Source organism: Thermobia domestica, chromosome 17, assembly GCF_964235325.1.
Source record: "Thermobia domestica chromosome 17, izTheDome1.hap1.1, whole genome shotgun sequence".
In the NCBI taxonomy this organism is placed as follows: Eukaryota; Metazoa; Arthropoda; class Insecta; order Zygentoma; family Lepismatidae; genus Thermobia; species Thermobia domestica.
In genome coordinates, this window is record NC_137470.1 from 101,922,170 (window position 1) to 101,940,082 (window position 17,913).

Sequence of the window (17,913 nt, forward strand, 5' to 3'; positions counted from 1 at the left end):
TCATCTTCCCTTCATGTTACCTTATGTGTAATGTGCTTGTATAAGAGACAGAGGTCGAAATGAGACTGTATGCTGTGGTATGCCATACCGCCTCTGGCTTTTCAGTGATTAAGGTATACCGTCTCTGGTTTTCTAATGTTTAAAACATACCATTACTGGAAAGTAGATTCTAAATATCTTTAATAAATCCATTTTTATACACAGTAATTGACGAATATCTTTGCACGTAAAAGGTTTTATTTCTTATGTAGAAATAATTTCTAAATTCTAAATTGACAACACCGACATTTTTCATACCTTTTTTCCTACCTTTTGTTTTTGAAATGAGGTGTCTGCAAAGAAGTTCACCTAGTTTATATTTTGATGTGCCATATTGAATTGTTTCTTTGTTGTGTATGTGTGTGTTTTCTTGCCTTAATGCATATAAATGCTGTGTTTTGAGCATGGGCGCGTTTAGGAGTTGTCTGCTGTGACAATGGACCTTCTGGGTGTTTGGAGTAACCCACAGTCGAGTGGGGACCAGGAGTTTTCCTGCAGGAAATTATTAATACCCTCATTCGGTTTTTAGCATTTCCGTGTATAATTCTCTATAATACAACGTAAGCGGATATTTTTTTCAGGAAGTTGGAGGGGATCAAAGTCTCTCCATGACCCCTCCCCGCGTTACTACATAGAAGCTCTCAATGGTTTTCAGTCATTATGTAAATAGATATGCAATCTTTTAGGCAAAATACTTTTACTGCATTTCAACATTTAGGTAGCCAGTATGTCGAGTCAAAATCGTAATAAAACATACCGTCTCTGCTTTTTTCCCACTTCGAACACTGTGAAGAGGCAAATGTAAGAGTTAGTATATTTTCCAACGCAGCAGGATGTATTCACCAATATGAAAATCGAATGACCTTCAGCGGACACTTAAATTTCTTCATGAGATTCAGATTACACATATGCTTGGACATGGACTGTGGTGAACAATACTCACGAGAGACATCACCCAACTGTCCGGCTCCGATTTCAATGAAACTTTATCTTCTGATAGAGGACATGTATGCATTATTTGTGATAACAGAAATTCTTGCCATGGTGTATGTTTTCTATTTTTTATGATTTTTATTTTAGTGAGTTGTGATGTGGTTACTAGAGATTACTGCAGAAGTCCCTTACTACTCTTTGTAAACGGAGTGTTAATGAAAGAACAACCATGTAAATACATATAAGACCAAGAGGGAAGTCGTATGGTAGGTATGACCTTGACGGCAGCCATCATGAAACCCGCCATTTTGAATTAAAGGGAAGTTTTGAAAAGTAAAAACCATAGCATAGGACACCTCACTTTAATAGCAAATTTTCCCAAAAAGTCAATGGTATGCTTATTTTTGTTCTATAGTTAACCAATATGAATTTAAGACTGCATCTAATGTGCACCAAACGTAGATTATTCGATCTTTTAAATTGGCAAAAATCATAATTTTCACCGCATGTTTTAAGATTCCAACTGGCACTTTGCAATTGTTGCCATGGCTGATGTTTCTAAATTTATTACATTTTTCAAGAGTTGCGATTTGTCAGTTCATGAATAGTGTTGGGATAAGCATCCAGCAATCTTTCTGAAATCATTAAAGGAATAACACAAATTACAAATTGTGATCGAACTTACAACTCTAGTCACAAGAAGGATTCTATTCAAGGTGTCACCTCACCTTCCTATCTAGTAAAAGACCCGGGTTCAATTCCCGGCACGAGCTCATGTGGTTCGGAATCCACGTTAATCAGTAGGTCCCATCTCATATAGCCTTGCTGATGAAAGGGACGTTAATCTCAAAGATCAACCTATCTAGAAGAAGGGCGAAACGAAATTCATTAATGCTACCATCTAACACATATTTATACCCCATTTCTTGTTCTCATAAAATAATAATTATATCTGTCAATCCAAAATTGTAATAATATTATTACGTTCGTGTGCAAAACTAAAAGTAATCTTTCATTAAGTATATTTCTTCTGTTCCTATCAATAGCTTCGACTATGTGTCTTTTTCTTTCTTTCTTTTGTCATTCTAATAATAATAATAATAATAATAATAATAATAATAATAATAATAATATAATAGTAAATGGACACTGTTTTTCTCAGAAACTTGCCACTTTAAGGTCTACAGTGTAGAGCTCTGCCGAAGGCAACACACTGGGCATATTTTATAAAAAGACCGAAAAACATTATTCACTAACTTATTGTCTACGGTTTGAACTGCAAGAAATGATCATATTTCTTCGCGATAATGGGAATACAAAAGTGAAATGTTGTGTTTCTACACAATTTCCTTTTCTCGAATGACAGAATGGTTTAAAAAACTTGTACTGTTGTAAAAAAAAATAAAAAGTATGTCTTCAGAGGGAATCCATCTGAGGACCCCGTGAACTTCAGCCCAAGGCGTTACCAACTACACCATCAATACCTGCTTGCAAGAAAAGCGCTACATTGACTGATTTGTCGAAAGAGTCCAATCACATTACATCGCATTGTACTTTTTCCTTGTTTCGTTTTTATTGTACTCACTCTTTGTATTTTTCGTAGAATGCACGAAAAAGCAAATACATTTTTCGCCACGATGCCCAGGAATACTGTTTTAACTGATGAGCAAATAGGAAGCTACTGGCGAAATGATATGGGGCAATGTGTAGTATTTTATTTTCATAGCAGCAAGAGGCAAGATACTATCCCGCGGAAAACTTGCATACACTTTCTTGACAGAGAATACCCATTCTTAGAACACAACATTAATTTTTGAAACAAAAAACTGCTTCTCCCTATATCTTGTTTTTGCTCTATGTTGATGAACGTTGAAGCCGGAAGCTGTATTGGATTTCTATTGCTTCCGGATTAGTAGAGTGTTGGAGTTAAAATGTAATATTGGAATGCTTAACCGACTGCAAGAAATCGCTTCTCGCTATCTATTACCGTTCTTGCTCTATAATGATCAACGTTAAAAAACAGGCAATGATTTACTTCTATGGCTTGCGTTGGATGGATCATCTCCATCAACAAACTCGATTTTTAACTTCCGATCCGCTACATCCTGGTCGAAATTGGTGATCCATCAAGTAATTAGAAAGGAACAAAGGAAAACAAAAGAAAAGAGAGACGATTATACATAGTCTCAACAAGTGGCTCTCAAACCGAAGTGTCGCGACTCCAAAATTTTAGAATTTATAAAGCATGAAAAGTTTAATAATAATTAGTTAAAATCAAGACAGGTTGTACCAGTCAACACCCCCCAGTCGCAGCGTGCTCACTGCTACATAGAGTCATTATAAACACTAATAGTTTTCACTATTATGATTTATAATATTATCATTGTTTATATTAAAATATCAAACAAGTATGTCATGATGTCCGGGACGTACAGTAAGGTGTGCTGTCAGTCAGAAAAGGTTGAGAACCAATGGTCTAAACATTCTATTGGAACTTTGCAAACTATTGAGTAGCTCTTCACTGAAATCCGCCACTGTTTCTAATCCTTCGATATCATGTATTAAATTTCCGCTCATATGTTTGCACTTGGGAGAAGCTCATATAGAAACTACAAACACAGGACGCTTTACACGATTTTTTGTGTGTATGAAAGCTTCCACGTTCTGCAAATGCAGTAACTAAATGTCTTTGGAGACCATCACATTTATTTAAATTTATGAAACCAAGTGTTTCAAGGTTGAACTACTTATGATCGCGGAAAGTGAAAACTCACATGTCAGCAATGTTTAATTGTCAGAGTCTGTATGCAGCGTACTTTAACGCAGGTCCGTTAATTAACAGTTGGCATCTCCGCTGAAGTGCTGAGTCAGACGATGCATGCATACGAAAGAGTATTTATTTCTACGGAAACTTTTTTTTAAGTATTCACGCATACGGCCGCCTCTGGACATTTTTACATTTATATAGGGTAACTGTCCCAATAATTGACAGTATAAGAACAGTGTTTGACAAATTGCAAGTTTCTTCACCCTTTAAATGAGCCTGGCTTACTGATCTCTCGTAGAGGTACGAAGGCATCCTTCCTTCATCTATATAGACCATCATAAAAATAATAGACTAATAATTATTATTTTTTACAATATGTATACGAAAAGTTGATCATTGTACCAGTAATTGACACCAAGATTTGTGAGATTCACCAGTAATTGAAACCTTGTGACCCAGTAATTGACATCTCCTAATATCTTATTCTAATGAACCATATAATTTTCTACCAACTTATCAAGCTGATTTATAAGTTTCCACCTGGATAAACATGTTTATTTCTTTCGCTAATATAGCTATTATAGTACTATTTTGCACTGTCCATCGATTTTCTGTTTTCTTTGGAGAACTACTACTTAGAGGCAAATATTAACAGTGGTGTGGGATTAACAACACTGCAAAGGAAGAAAAGGTGGCAGCATTTGCTTGTACCTAGTCCCGCAGTCTTGTTGCGTCGGAAAAAAGACGACAGTGTCAATTACTGGTACACTGTCAATTATTGGGACAGTTACCCTATTTATCGCATTGTATTGTGTAAATAAACACTGAGGCGGCCATTACTGTTGAATGAATTCATGTACCTGTAATAAGTTTATGTAGGTTTTTCATACTTTTTTGTAAATATTTAAATAGGCTATCAATACATGAAAACTCAAAATAGCACTACAAATTACATGTAGAACCGAATTATTGTTTTTAATAATTCCGTTTTTTAAAAATAATATATAAATAATACGAGTAATCAGTACTTCTTCTAAAGATGAAAAATATAGTTATCATTGGTAACAGTTGTTGACAGTGGGTAAAAAGAAGAGCAATGACAGAATGAAAATTTAAATTATACATGATTCTGTATCTTAAAAAGCTTCCCTCGCAGTGGTGGTTTTAGCAAGTAGGCCGGGTAGGCACGGGCCTTCCCAAAAAGTTTGTAAAATTCATAAACGCTAGAAGATACAATAAAGAGTAAAAATATGTTCCACTATTTATATTAATGGTAGATAATTATTTAACAAATAGCATCAACCACTGCTGTAAAAGTAATTCCCTACTGTCATTAATCAATCAAATGTGTATACGTATCCCTAAGCGAGTGAGCAGGCCTACCCAAAATTAAAATCCAAAAGCCGCCCCTGTCCTCTCTGGCATGATCGGCAATTTGTTTTCCCCTTTTGCAGTAACAAAGAGGAGGGAGCAGGAGAGTTTGTTTTAGTTGCCTATCAGTTTACTTGGAATGAGTAATATTAACTGTTGCCAGGCTGAATAAATAAAAACGTACAAACAATCATTTTATTCAGTAGTCGTAAGGAGGGTAAGTTTTGTATTGAACCAAGCACGTTCATAACAATCAAAATAACTACGATTGTTGTTAACCGTGTAACACCGCCAGACGTGACATCGGCCAACGCGTTTCTATCTACTAGCCATGACGATAAACATCCTGTAATGGAAGAAATAACCAGAACGCCTCTACCAGCGAAGATGATACACAACAACTTGAGACAATGCTTAAGGCTGCAAGTCTTCATTTCATCGCAAAAAATGTAACTACCACGCTGCACAGAGTTGTGTAACAACAACACAGCGTTGCGAATTGCAATTTTGCATGACGTCAGTGACCGTATTTTATGATACCATTTCTTCATACATTTTTGCACGCATTTACGTCACAACCATCAGTATGAAAAACCATGTTGCATGTTCGGTGTAGTCAGAGCCTCTTACAACGATTACGTCCGTCCATGCATCGCAAACTCTCCTGTCCGAATCGCTACATAATTGAAGTATGAGCAAGGGACGCTTAATTGCCCAAATCTAGTTTAGTCACGAAGATGGCTTTCCTACTTCCTATAAGTAATCAGTCTAAATTAGTGAACGGTATGAAGGTTTGATGGGGCATATGATCCAAGTTTTACGTCCTTATACACTACCGAAGTGTTGAAGGACTGCATTACTATTATTAAAAGCGAGACACGAACCACTAGCTACAACTCAAGTTTATGTCTAAGGCATACGCTTCCAGTGGATTTTGAACCTATTACCACGGCACCGAATGTGATTGAGATAGTCACGAGACTATATCAGGATTGCCGTTCATTAAAATGGAAAACGATCTCAAAAAACAAAAATATAATGATACTCGAAACCTGGCCGGATATATTGCTATTATTTTGATTAAAGTCGGTGACCGGTATAAACTTCTTACTAGCCCCTTTATGACTTGCATTACTATTGTTAAAAGCGAGCGAGGTATTTTTACAAATTTGTGTCTAGTTCGAAGTATACACTTAAATATAACTTTCATTTTGTAGATCCAAAACTGTCACCTTTCATCATCTATCAACGATTAATGTATTTTGTTCATCTGTTTAGATAATTTTAAAAAGATGACAGGGACTGTATCAGGGAAATTTTGAAATTTACTTGCAAGGAATTTTATACATTTTATTGAGAGTGAAAAAGGACTTCTTAAAGTAGTTTCCTGTAGTTGAAGTATACGTTTAAAGAGTAAATTTCATTTTCCAAATACAAACTTGCCATGTAAAGATTAACATACTTTTGTTCAGCTGTTTCGATAATTCTAAAGAAGAGGCAGTCACTGCTAAATAAAATAAAATGATCAATACCGATTTCAGTTTCTCATTTTTAGCACAATGTTTCTATTAAGCTTATTCTTGAATCTACTAAGGATATGCAGAATATAAGTGCTAATATAGTTTTGTTCAAGATAGTATATTTCATTCCCAATGGATGTGTCTAATGATGAGTAAATGCAAGACCAAGACCAAGACCCAGGTGGTCTTGGCATGGGCGGATTAAAGGGGGGGGGCGAGGGGGGCGATCGCCCCCCCCCCCAAGAGCCCTCCAAAATATTAAAATTACACACACTGTTGCTTGTAGCTTACCGCCACCCGAACGAAAGTTTGGGATCGTTCTTGTGTTATTTCAAAAGAGGGTTAATTCTTTAAATTCTATTTAAAAATTGTGTCTGTCCAGCATGCCGATACTACGCTAACGATAACTCGAGTCATAATATCAGATAAATTTCAGGAAGAAGGACGATTTTACTTGAGGCCATAACATCAGGAAAACTATCCATGGCTAGTTCTTTCCCATGAGAGGGTTTTTTTTTTTTTTTTTTTTTTTTTTGTAAATATTGCTCATTTTTTGCAACGGGTTTGGTTGGGGACTATCGAATAAACATGCCCTCCAAACTCTTTTGACTAAACTTTTGAAGAAATTTGCTACTTTCTACGGTATTTTAGAAACTCACAACAAGGCATAATAGTACATTAACGCTGTTGAGGTCGGAAAAACGTTTCTGAAAAACTACTGGGAACCAGTGAAACCAGTCGAGAATCAAATCAACTCGTCAAGAAGACAAGTAATCCTAAATCGCGACAAACTGAAATTAATGTTGTAGAATGTGATATTCCTTGGAAGGGAAGGCATTGCTTTTCAAGGCCACAGGGAAGATGCTTGTGCGGATAATTGGGTCTCAGATGGTGACTGTGTAGAAACTAAGTTCAAAGAGGGCAATTTTCGAGAATTGGGCAAATTTAGAATGACTTGTGGTAACGATATCTTAAAGAATCATTGGAAGAAAGCATCGAAAAGGACAATTTTTGCCAATAAAGCCACACAAAATGCCCTCATTGTGGGTTGTGGATGAGAAATCACGTCTATAATATTGTCAATCGAGTGCGGGAGGGTCAGTTTTATTCTATTATGTTTGATGAAACTACGGACGTTTCGCACGCATCTCAGGTGTCTTTGATTGTAAGGTACGAACACATGGGTGAAATAAGAGAAGACTGCTTCAGTTTCATTGATCCTCGATCAGCAGAGCTGAAACGTGAGGACATTATTTCGAGCTCGGAATCCGAAGACGCAGAACCGCCCGAACTCTCACTGACTGGAGGGAAAATTGAAAAAATTGCTCTATCTTTGCTACGAGACTTCTCACTCGACCCGAAAAACTGCCTTGGTATTGGTACAGATGTTTGCGCCGTCATGACCTCTCCAAGTCGCGGGGCAGTGCAGGAGATCCAGAAGGAGGCTTCAAACGTGCTGTACTGTTCATATTGCAATCACAGCCTCAACTTGTCCATCTTCAGGTCATCGTCAGTATAGTGCGTGAGGAAATGTCTGGGAACAATGAAAGAGATCATTGTATTTTCCATCGCATCGTCAAAACGTAATACTGCTCTTAAGCTTACGCTTGGTGGCCAATTGGAGACATTTTATGCAACGAGATGGGTTGAACGGAACTACATGGTGTTACAATTTCACTTGAAATTTCAAGAAAATTAGTGAGGCTCCACAGTGTGTTCCAAGTGATCCAAGTTAGATACAGCCAAAGCACGGGCACTTTCTTCTGCCATGCAAGACAGCGAGTTTATCGTAACTATTACTTGTCTTCAGGATGTTCTCGCGATAACTCTCTCCTTCATCGACTTTTGCAGAAGACAGATTTAGACATGAACGCAGCGTCAGATGTCATTCAGGACACTATCGCAGCATTAAACAAGAAGCGTTCAAACAGCAAAGAAGAATTCAAGGCAATTTTCGAAGCAATATCCAGAATGGCTGCCAGTGTCGACGTGCAGATTCGAGTTCCTCATCTCACCCAAAGACAAACATATCGTACTCACTTCAGGGCAGATGACACGACATCTTACTACTGAAGAACTGTCTACATTCCGTTGATAGAGTCGGTCGTAGAAGACATCAAAATGCGTCTTGCGCCGGAAGCTTTAAACGTATACGGACTCAACATTCTATTGCCAACACGTGCAACTGACAAAACTCTGAGCAACACCTCCGCGTTCTAAAACTATCGGACTTCACAAAACTATCGGAACTGAAGAAAAAATGCTGTTTTCCCTCCTTAGTTCTGAATTTGCAATCTGTACTTCTAAATGGAAGAGAATTAAAGAGGAAGGTAAAACTCTATCACGGACTGCGTTGGAAGTCTTGGCCACCAGTGACGAAGATCTTCGCGTGACTATTCGAAAACTGTTGTGCATACGATACGGCTAGTGCATAACAATCTTAATCTACATTGCACCGACTGAAAACGTGGTTGCGATCTCGTTTTGGCGAAAAGCGGCTGAATGGAAAAAATGAAAATGAAATTTTTGAGTTTTACGTCCCATGGTTATGCGGGCTAGGCTAAAGAAGACGGTGCTGTTGAGCAATGAATGAAATGATGGAATGGAGAAAGTAGGAGGACTAGCACTTTTGAATGTCACAGGAACATTGTCGTAGATCGTGACAATATTATATCCACAGACACGCCTTGGGTGGTATTCACCAAAAAGCACGTTTTGCGTTGTAACTTGTCGTAAGTTCTTTTGTCCTTTTGTCTAATTCATTTTACTAAAATACAGAAACATTATGAGCGTTCTAAGAAATGTTTAACCTGATATTTTTCTAGCGAAATATTTAGTAAAGTATAGCCACGACCAGGCCTGTAGACAGAATATCCTTTTGGGGGAGGGGGCATTGTGGTGAAAATTCCGTAGCAATTATATCTTTTACCCTCTTTTACTGTATCTGCTTTACCTTTCTTTTTTTTGGGGGGGGGTAATTTATGGGAACATATTCCACTCCACAACAAAGAGCCCCCCCAAGACGTTTGGTTTAATCCGCCAGTGGGTCTTGGTCTTGCACATCCGGTCTTGGCCTTGGTCTTGCACTGGAATCCTCGGTTTTCGTTTTGTCTTGGTCTTGGTCTTGGTGTTGCTTGCAAGATCTTGCACGTCTTGCTTTTAACAAATATTATGCTTTTCATAATTAAATTTTACTCTCGTTATAAGGGATAATAAATTCTACAATGCATGTTTCTAAAGGTAATAAACTTATAGTTTACCTCCGTGTAAGTATGATGATAGTGCACAGCATAGGCGATGACCTTTCTTATTTTTTTGAGGGTGCCTACGCTTCACTATAAGATAAATAACAAGGTTTCGTAATCTTTCTATGTTTTTTAACAGATCCAATACTCCGCTGGTTCCCATACTGGGGAGGTTACCCCTGAGACACATTGAAGAAAATCTAGACGGCACAGATTACTGAAATACCACGAATTGCAAAATTATTTTCCCACTCTAAGGCGTCACTTTTTTTTTTCAACCACGATTAGCTAATCTTTGCATAGAACAAACTTCCAATTAAATAGTGAGATTTTGTTTTACTGATTCTCATATGTATTCTGTGGAGCAGAAACAAGAACATTACACAAAAGCAATGAAAAAAATTGGAGGCTTTAGAAACGTGGGCATGGAGAAAATAGGGGGAATTAGCTGGGTTGAACGAAAAACGAATGGGATGTTAGAAATAGTAGCAGTAGGGGAGAAAAGAAGAGTTTTAGACGTAATTAAGAGAAAAGAGAGGAACTCTTTGGGACATTGATGGGGGCGCGGTGGCTCAGTGGTAGAGCGTTTGCATCTTGTGCATAGGGCCCCTTATTCGACCCTAGCTCGCGCAAACTGTAGGTAGCTGAAGTACATACTTAGCACATGAATATCATATGTGTCAAGTGTTGTGCACCTTAAAAGTAGCTGGGACACCTAAATGGCACATGCCTAGCACATCTTGTGCTGTTAGGAATGTTTAGTGGTAGCTACCATTTTTTAAAGACCTAACTTTTAAGGCTGCATCGTGTAGTTAAATAGATTGTTTTCTTAGGTATGGCTTACAATGTGTGATCTAATTCCTTTCACGGCATGCCAACGCAAAAATCGAATGGGTGCTAAGCATTCTTTAAAAGGTATCCAAATGAGTGCGTGAACCTCCTCATATAGTGGGCGCCGATTGTTGGATGCATGAAGTTCAACGTTTCTATCCGGCAGTGAAACTATACGAGACCAGACCCTATAGGTTAACTTGATATTCAAACAACATGTACGTATTGGCATCTAGCATGCATTACAAACACTTTAGGAAAGCTCGTAGAACCTACCATTTAGTTACGGGTAAGTTCAATATCAAAAGCATTGTGAAAATTGAAGGTAAATCCATGACAAAGAGAGAAGAACTTAAATAAGAATAATTTATTTGTTCTGGTAAAATAGCACTTGTCACACTTGCGAAAATCAGAAAGAAAAAAACATAAGAATATACATTAACAAGAATTATCAAGAAAATGTTCTTACAAACAACATCAGTACCGCTTACTTGGTCTCTTGGGAGTAGGTGGCAAGCTAGGTACATTCAAACCTACTATCTTTGCAGCAGAGAAAACATGATATTTTTTTTTTAGATCATCGCGCTACTTTTATGCATTCTTAACTTTTTTTTTAAAAAAAAAAGAAAAATTAACTATAAATAGAATTATTAAGATCATCATTGTAAGTTCTGCCATTATTGGCAGATCAATTGCTGCAACTGAGAAGCTTCTATGCTGCATAGTCTTCCCCTAACCTCTTCCTCTTCACGTACGAAATTTTTGTTTTGAAACCATCCACCAATTGTTGCCTCCTTCGCCCCCTCCCTCTCTTTTCTGCTACCATGTCTTCTAGCACGTACATCATTATATAGTTCCTTTTCATCCAACGTCTCAATCAGTTTCTCTTTCTCTTTTCAATAATAACTAAAATTCTTCTTTTCTACCTTACCATTTCTAACACCCTCTCATTCGTTTTCCGCTCGACAAGCTAATTCTTTAAATTCTTCTCCACATCTTCATTTTCAAAGCTTCCAGTCACTTGTCATCATTTTACGTAATGTTCATGTTTCTTCCGCATACCGTACAATACTCCACACGAAGCATTTTATGAGTCTTTTTCTCAACACTTTATTCGAGTCCCACAAAACAAACTTTCCTTCGTCAAAAGGCTCCTTTCACCATTCCTATTCCTGCTTTTACTTCACGTTCGCACTTCATATCATCACTAATAATACTACCCGAGTATTGAAAACTAATAGCCTTTTCTCTTTTCTCCTCACTTACTTGTATATTTGACACCAACTGCTTCGTTCCAATCACCATGGCCTTTGTCTTCTAACATTTATTTTCATCTTACATTCTTCACAGTTCACAGTCCTTCTTCAAAGTTTCTTAACATCTTATTAATTCTCTTTTCAGATTCTGCAGCAAGCACCGTATCATCAGCAAACCGCATACTCCTGATTATTCTACCTCCTACAGAAACGCTGTTTTCATTAAGTAGGCCCATTTTCATTATCTCTTCTACAGTGCGTCCATAAAGTCTGGGTACATAGGGAATCCTAATATGTTGTTGTTGTTGTTTTTCTTCCGGATTGAATGATGGCTCTGTTTAAAGAAGAACGAGTCGAGTTGGTACTCTTAAGTGGACAAAAAACATGGTCGTATCGGAAAACTGCGGAAGAATTTAACCTTCGTCACTCTCGCCGTTAAACTATTTGTTTTACTGCCGTCGGGAAATTTATCAGCAAGTTTAAAGAAACAGGGAGTGTGTTGAACAAACCCCGTTCCGGACGACCAAAGACTTCAGACGAAACGAAAGAGGCTGTCTTGGCTCGGGTTTATGCTAGCCCAAAGAAATAGCTTCGTCGGACATCCACGGAATTGGGTGTTCCAAGGTCAACCATCCACAAAATCCTGGCAGAGGAGAAGTTTCATCCATACAAGTTACAGATATTGCTTCACTTAAATGAAGATGACCCCGATAGACGCATGCAGATGTGTGAATGGTTTGCAGGTAAATTGGATGAAAATATCAACTTTACTAAAGACTGTGTGTTGTTCAGTGAAAAAGCTGTTTTATGTTAATTGCGAAGTGAACAGACAAAATCTTCGATACTGATCTCAAGGCAATCCACATTGGATGAGTCCATCTAAACAGCAGGGGCTGCCAAAAAGTAATGGCGTGGTGTGGTTTGTGGGAAGCTCACGTGCTAGGACCTTTCTTCTTTGATAAACATTTAACGGGTGAGACTTATTAAACATGCTGAGAGACAAATTTAAGCCTCAAATTGACCGTTTGAGGGAGGGGCTTCCAGACTGGTTTCAGCAGGATGGGGCACCTATCCATCTTGCTTCAGCTGTTATAGATTGGTTGAATGACAATTTTCCTCACTGGATTGGGAGAAGAGGTAAAGTGGGGTGGTCTCCTCGTTCGCCAGACCTTTCTCCCCTTGATTTCTTTTTCTGGGGTATGCTGAGAGAGAAAGTTTACTCGACGAAGATTAGAAATTTAAACCATCTGACAGAACGCATTACCAGTCAGTGTGTTGAAATCGACGTCAATTCAGAGTTATTCCATAGAGTTCGCTTTAACCTTGCAAAGCGCATCAAATTATGCATTGAACAGAACGGAAATAATTTTGAAAATATTTAAATTAACTAAAATGTGCTTTTTCCCACGTACCCAGACTTTATGGACACTCTGTAAATAGACGTTAAATAATGTAGGTGAGAGACAGCATTTCTGTCGAAGTTTTCTTCCAGTTACACTTTCCTCTGTCATTTCCTCCCCTACTCTAACAATTGCTTGTTGGTTCGTATATAAGTTTCTTATGAGTCTCCAATCTTTTGATTCCAAGACAACCTTCTTTAGGACTCTCAACAACTCCCAATTTACGCAATCAAAAGCATTTTCTAGATCAAGTACAATATACACCTCCTTTTGTTTTACCATAAACGATTCACTAATTACCGTTAATAAACCTGTTGCAACTTTCTTTACCTCTCCTGACTGTCCCTCGTATTTATTACCTATTTACCTCCTGAATCTGACTGTACCTCCTCAACATTTTCTCATATTTCTCAACTTTATCTAATTTTTCTGTCTTTGCATTTTCTTTTGTAAAATTTTCCCTTGCTGTGTTTGCTTTCCTTCGTAACTGGTTGATTAACTTTTTGTACATCTTTCTGTCATCTTCTGTATCAACCTGTTTTCACGCCCTTATTTTCTGCAACATCTGTTGCGTGACCCATAGTTTCTTAGCTATTTGTGCTTGCGGTAACCTACTATTGCTTTTGCAGCCTGCTGTATACAAAGTTCGATATGTTCCCACGGTGATTGTCTCATTTATGTAATTTTCTTCGATTTTTTTCAACAAAAAAGTTTCTTACATCCTCGTCTTTCAACTTTTCAGTATTTCACATCTTGTTGTCTGCTTTTCTTCTGGCTACACTTTTCAGTTGAATATCCATTCCGGCCAGCACAAGGTTATGATCAAAGAAAATGTCGACCCTGGGAAGGGTATTCGCGTTCTTTAACCCTTTCCGGCCTAGTGGTTTCAGTGTGAAACCACAGTTTTAACTCATTTCTCCATGTAGCCTAGTGGATTTAGAAGGAAACCATCTTTTCGTATGAACTTTGCAAGCCATCTAAGGACAGGAGTTTAAATTATTTCCAGGATTTTCATTCGCGCTGAGCCTGTATAGCCAATTGACATTGAACGTTTGTTGTTTTCTTTCACTTCATAAATTCATTCTTTGGGAAACAAAGGGTTAAGCAGTTCCAATACCTGTCCTGAATCACAACTAGTGCTGTGAAGGCCTGAGTAAAAAACGAAAATTTTGGGTTAAAAAGAAAACAGTTTTTTACCATCTGCTTCCCGAGCTTGGAAAAAAACGGAAAATTTAAAAAAAAATGAAAACTATTTTATATTTACTAGTTTACAGTTAAGATCATTGAGTACTTATGTTTGTGTATTAGAATGGGGAAAATTTGTGGCAACAAATATATGAGCACCACTCTTTTAAAGCTGGCAGCGTGATAGAATGGAGTAGGGCTACAAAAGATACTAAAATATAATCCTAGTTAGATTAATTAATATAGACGTATTTAAATTATCTTATGCAATCTTACGAAGTTCCCGCTTTATGGCAAAGAAGTGTTAAAATAAAGAGGTCAGAATCATTTTAGTTTATACGTTATATATATATATATATATATATATATATATATATATATATATATTAGAGATACGTATCTTCCTTGTGCTGTGTAAAAATTCTGGAAACTTTGAACCGATCAGAAGAAATATTTTGTTCGGAAATATTGGTAAAAAACTGAGAAATAGAACTTTAAAAAATATATTTATTCGCCTGATGCTAAACTTACTTGCTGCAACGTGTCTAGCACATATACAATGTATTTCGCTAATAGGGAAAATACTTAACCCTTCAGCACTGGCGCCTAGTCTCACAGATTCGACCCATTTGTTAAATTTTAAATCTTACCTAATATTTTTTTTGATAATTTTATTTTGTACTACACATATTAAATAGATATATTGCGCATTTCAATACAAGTATTACATTATAGTGTATCTTTGGAAAAACTGAAGAGTTATGAAAAATATGGTAAAATTACAGAAACAGATGGCATGGGTCTGTGAGACTTGGCGCCAGTGCCGCCGGGTTAAAGCAACAGGTTTTAATTTTACTTTTTAGTGTTCTGATTTCTGGTAAAAATCTCTCTCTATCATTTTATATATTTTTCAAACAACTCAAAAAGAAAGATTATCTTATTTACACATACACACATTCCCCACACAAGTGCGTAAATTTGAGCAGCGAGAAATATATTAAATAATTTAACATGTGAAACTTTCGTTCCTTATTATTAATTAAAAACTAGCAGAACTCCCGTTCTTCGCACGCGAATACGTTTCATTTTGGACATAAAGGGCACCAAAACTGTCACCAATGAACTTAGAGTGGAACAACGAATACTATGGATTCGACACTAATATCGACCATTTTCGTTCATTGTATATATATATATATATATATATATATATATATATATATATATATATATATGTCTTTCCCGCTCCCCCAAGTTGATGAGCCGAATTTGGATTTAAACGGCATCGGAAGTGTCACTGTTCATCTCAGCAATCCCAAAAACTATGGATTCGATTCAAAGTGAAATGATAGAAACCATCCCAGGTCGGAATCTCATCTATGTTGAAAATTTTGTCGAGATCGGTCTGGTGATTCAAGAGTTCTTAAGTTACAAATATATCCATTTTCATTTTGATGCATATAGATAATTTGTTGCACTAGAAAACAGGTATTTGTTTACATACAAAATTTTGTACATAAAGTTTATATACAAGTCTATATTAGAATATTAAATAACAGTAATTATATGTTTTAATGCACGAGTATCAGTGAGATTTGGCTACTGCTCTCTCTTTTAAGAAGTAATTTGATTAAAATTAAGAAAATTTCACGAGATCAAAAAGCACATTAAGAACAAAATTTCGTTCACGTGCCTTTTTTTTATTTTTATTTTTATTTATATTTTTTTTTTTTTTGCAACAGAAACGCTTCATAATGGTAGATGTGTATGCAACTGTAGAAGTTCCGAAATTAATGCACAAACACGAATAAACGACTAAAAAGCTTATAAAGGAGATTAGTGCAGAATACTGATTTTCAATAATAATTACAACAGTTTTATTTTCGAATGCTTCTTTTCTTAAATATTTGCAACATTGAAATTTCTCAACTTATATTTTTCAAGATCGAAAAAAAAAACGGTTGCATTACTAGTAAAATTAACCAAATACAAAGATTTTTTGTTATTCTCCAAATTTTTCCAATTTTTTTTCGGAAAGAAACCGAAAAAAAAAAGCTTTTTACCAAAAAGTTCAAACTTTCCGGAAATTTTACAACAATCATGACATACCCTATTTGATATCTTCAGCTGGCTATTGAAGATTTTCTTGTATATTTTCTTATCCTGTGCTGATTGAACCAATTGTTCTCAAGTAATAGTGAATTCTATCTAACTTTAATTAATTATAAATAGAACTAGCTGAACCTGCACCCTCTACACAACGCATCAATCACATATCAGCATGAATCTCCTTGTCATTCTTCAACATCTGTACATGTCCCTTTACACACCCAAGTGAAAGACGTCTTCATAAAAATCGGCAAGAGGTACCATAAAAGGGAAATTTTTCTCGACTATTTTTTTTTCAATATCTTGCACCATTTGCAAAATTGAGCCTACTTCCGATTGAAATTTCTAATTCATCTATGATCTGGGTTTTCCTTCTTCTTGCATGCAGTACGTAATAAGTAAATACATTACATACACAATTAATTATGTCAATGGTATGTGGTGTTCATTGGACAAAACACTCCAAACGATAAAGATTCTTCTTAGATTGAAGAAAAGGTTATCCTTCGTTTTTGATTGTCATTTGGCCATGAAACAAACGCCTGAGAGATATGCAACCCATATATACAATTATGTGGTGTTGGAATGTATAATGTGTAGGATATGATATTTTTTTTTTAATTTCAACACTTCCAGTTACCCGTAAAAATGTAATAAAGAAATAAGTCCCATGTTTTTTAAATATTCAATTACAACTGGACAATCTACGCAAAATTTGCAATCGATCAGTGAAAACGTCATCTTTCTAGAGCCTGTAGTTTCCGAGATCTCATTGTCGAAAGTATTGGCCACAAACATATAAACGCCCACAAATTTATAGTTTAAGAGAACTCCAAATATGACAGCAAAACTCATTTGCATAGATTTCGAAGAAGGCTTACTAAAATACAAAGGCTTTGAACAATAATTTTAGAAAATAAACTTTATGAAAAAAGATGTATTTAATAAATAATGTATTTAAAGTACACATACTTTAAAATATTTGTCTTTGTTAACGTGAAATCACAAATACAGTGAAACCTCTGAATAACGGACACTAATGGGACATGAATTTTTGTCCGCTATTGAGAGGTGTCCGTTACAGAGAGGTTACAGAAATGTAATTTTTCACAATGGTAATTGTATGCAGTAATATACAGTAACTGCATTATGAATGAGCGTAGATACGTAAAATTCAATATGAAAATATTCTATTTAGTACGCATTTAAATTACTGGGAGTGATGAAGGAGAAATCCATTTCTGTTAAATAATATTA

General features: G+C 36.3%; 1 protein-coding gene across 3 annotated transcripts in view; it reads right to left on the minus strand.

The window, feature by feature from the left end:
* The window catches only part of LOC145673925 (uncharacterized), a 1,349,238-nt gene that overhangs the window by 376,739 nt on the left and 954,586 nt on the right, over positions 1-17,913 (minus strand). The window lies entirely within an intron of this gene.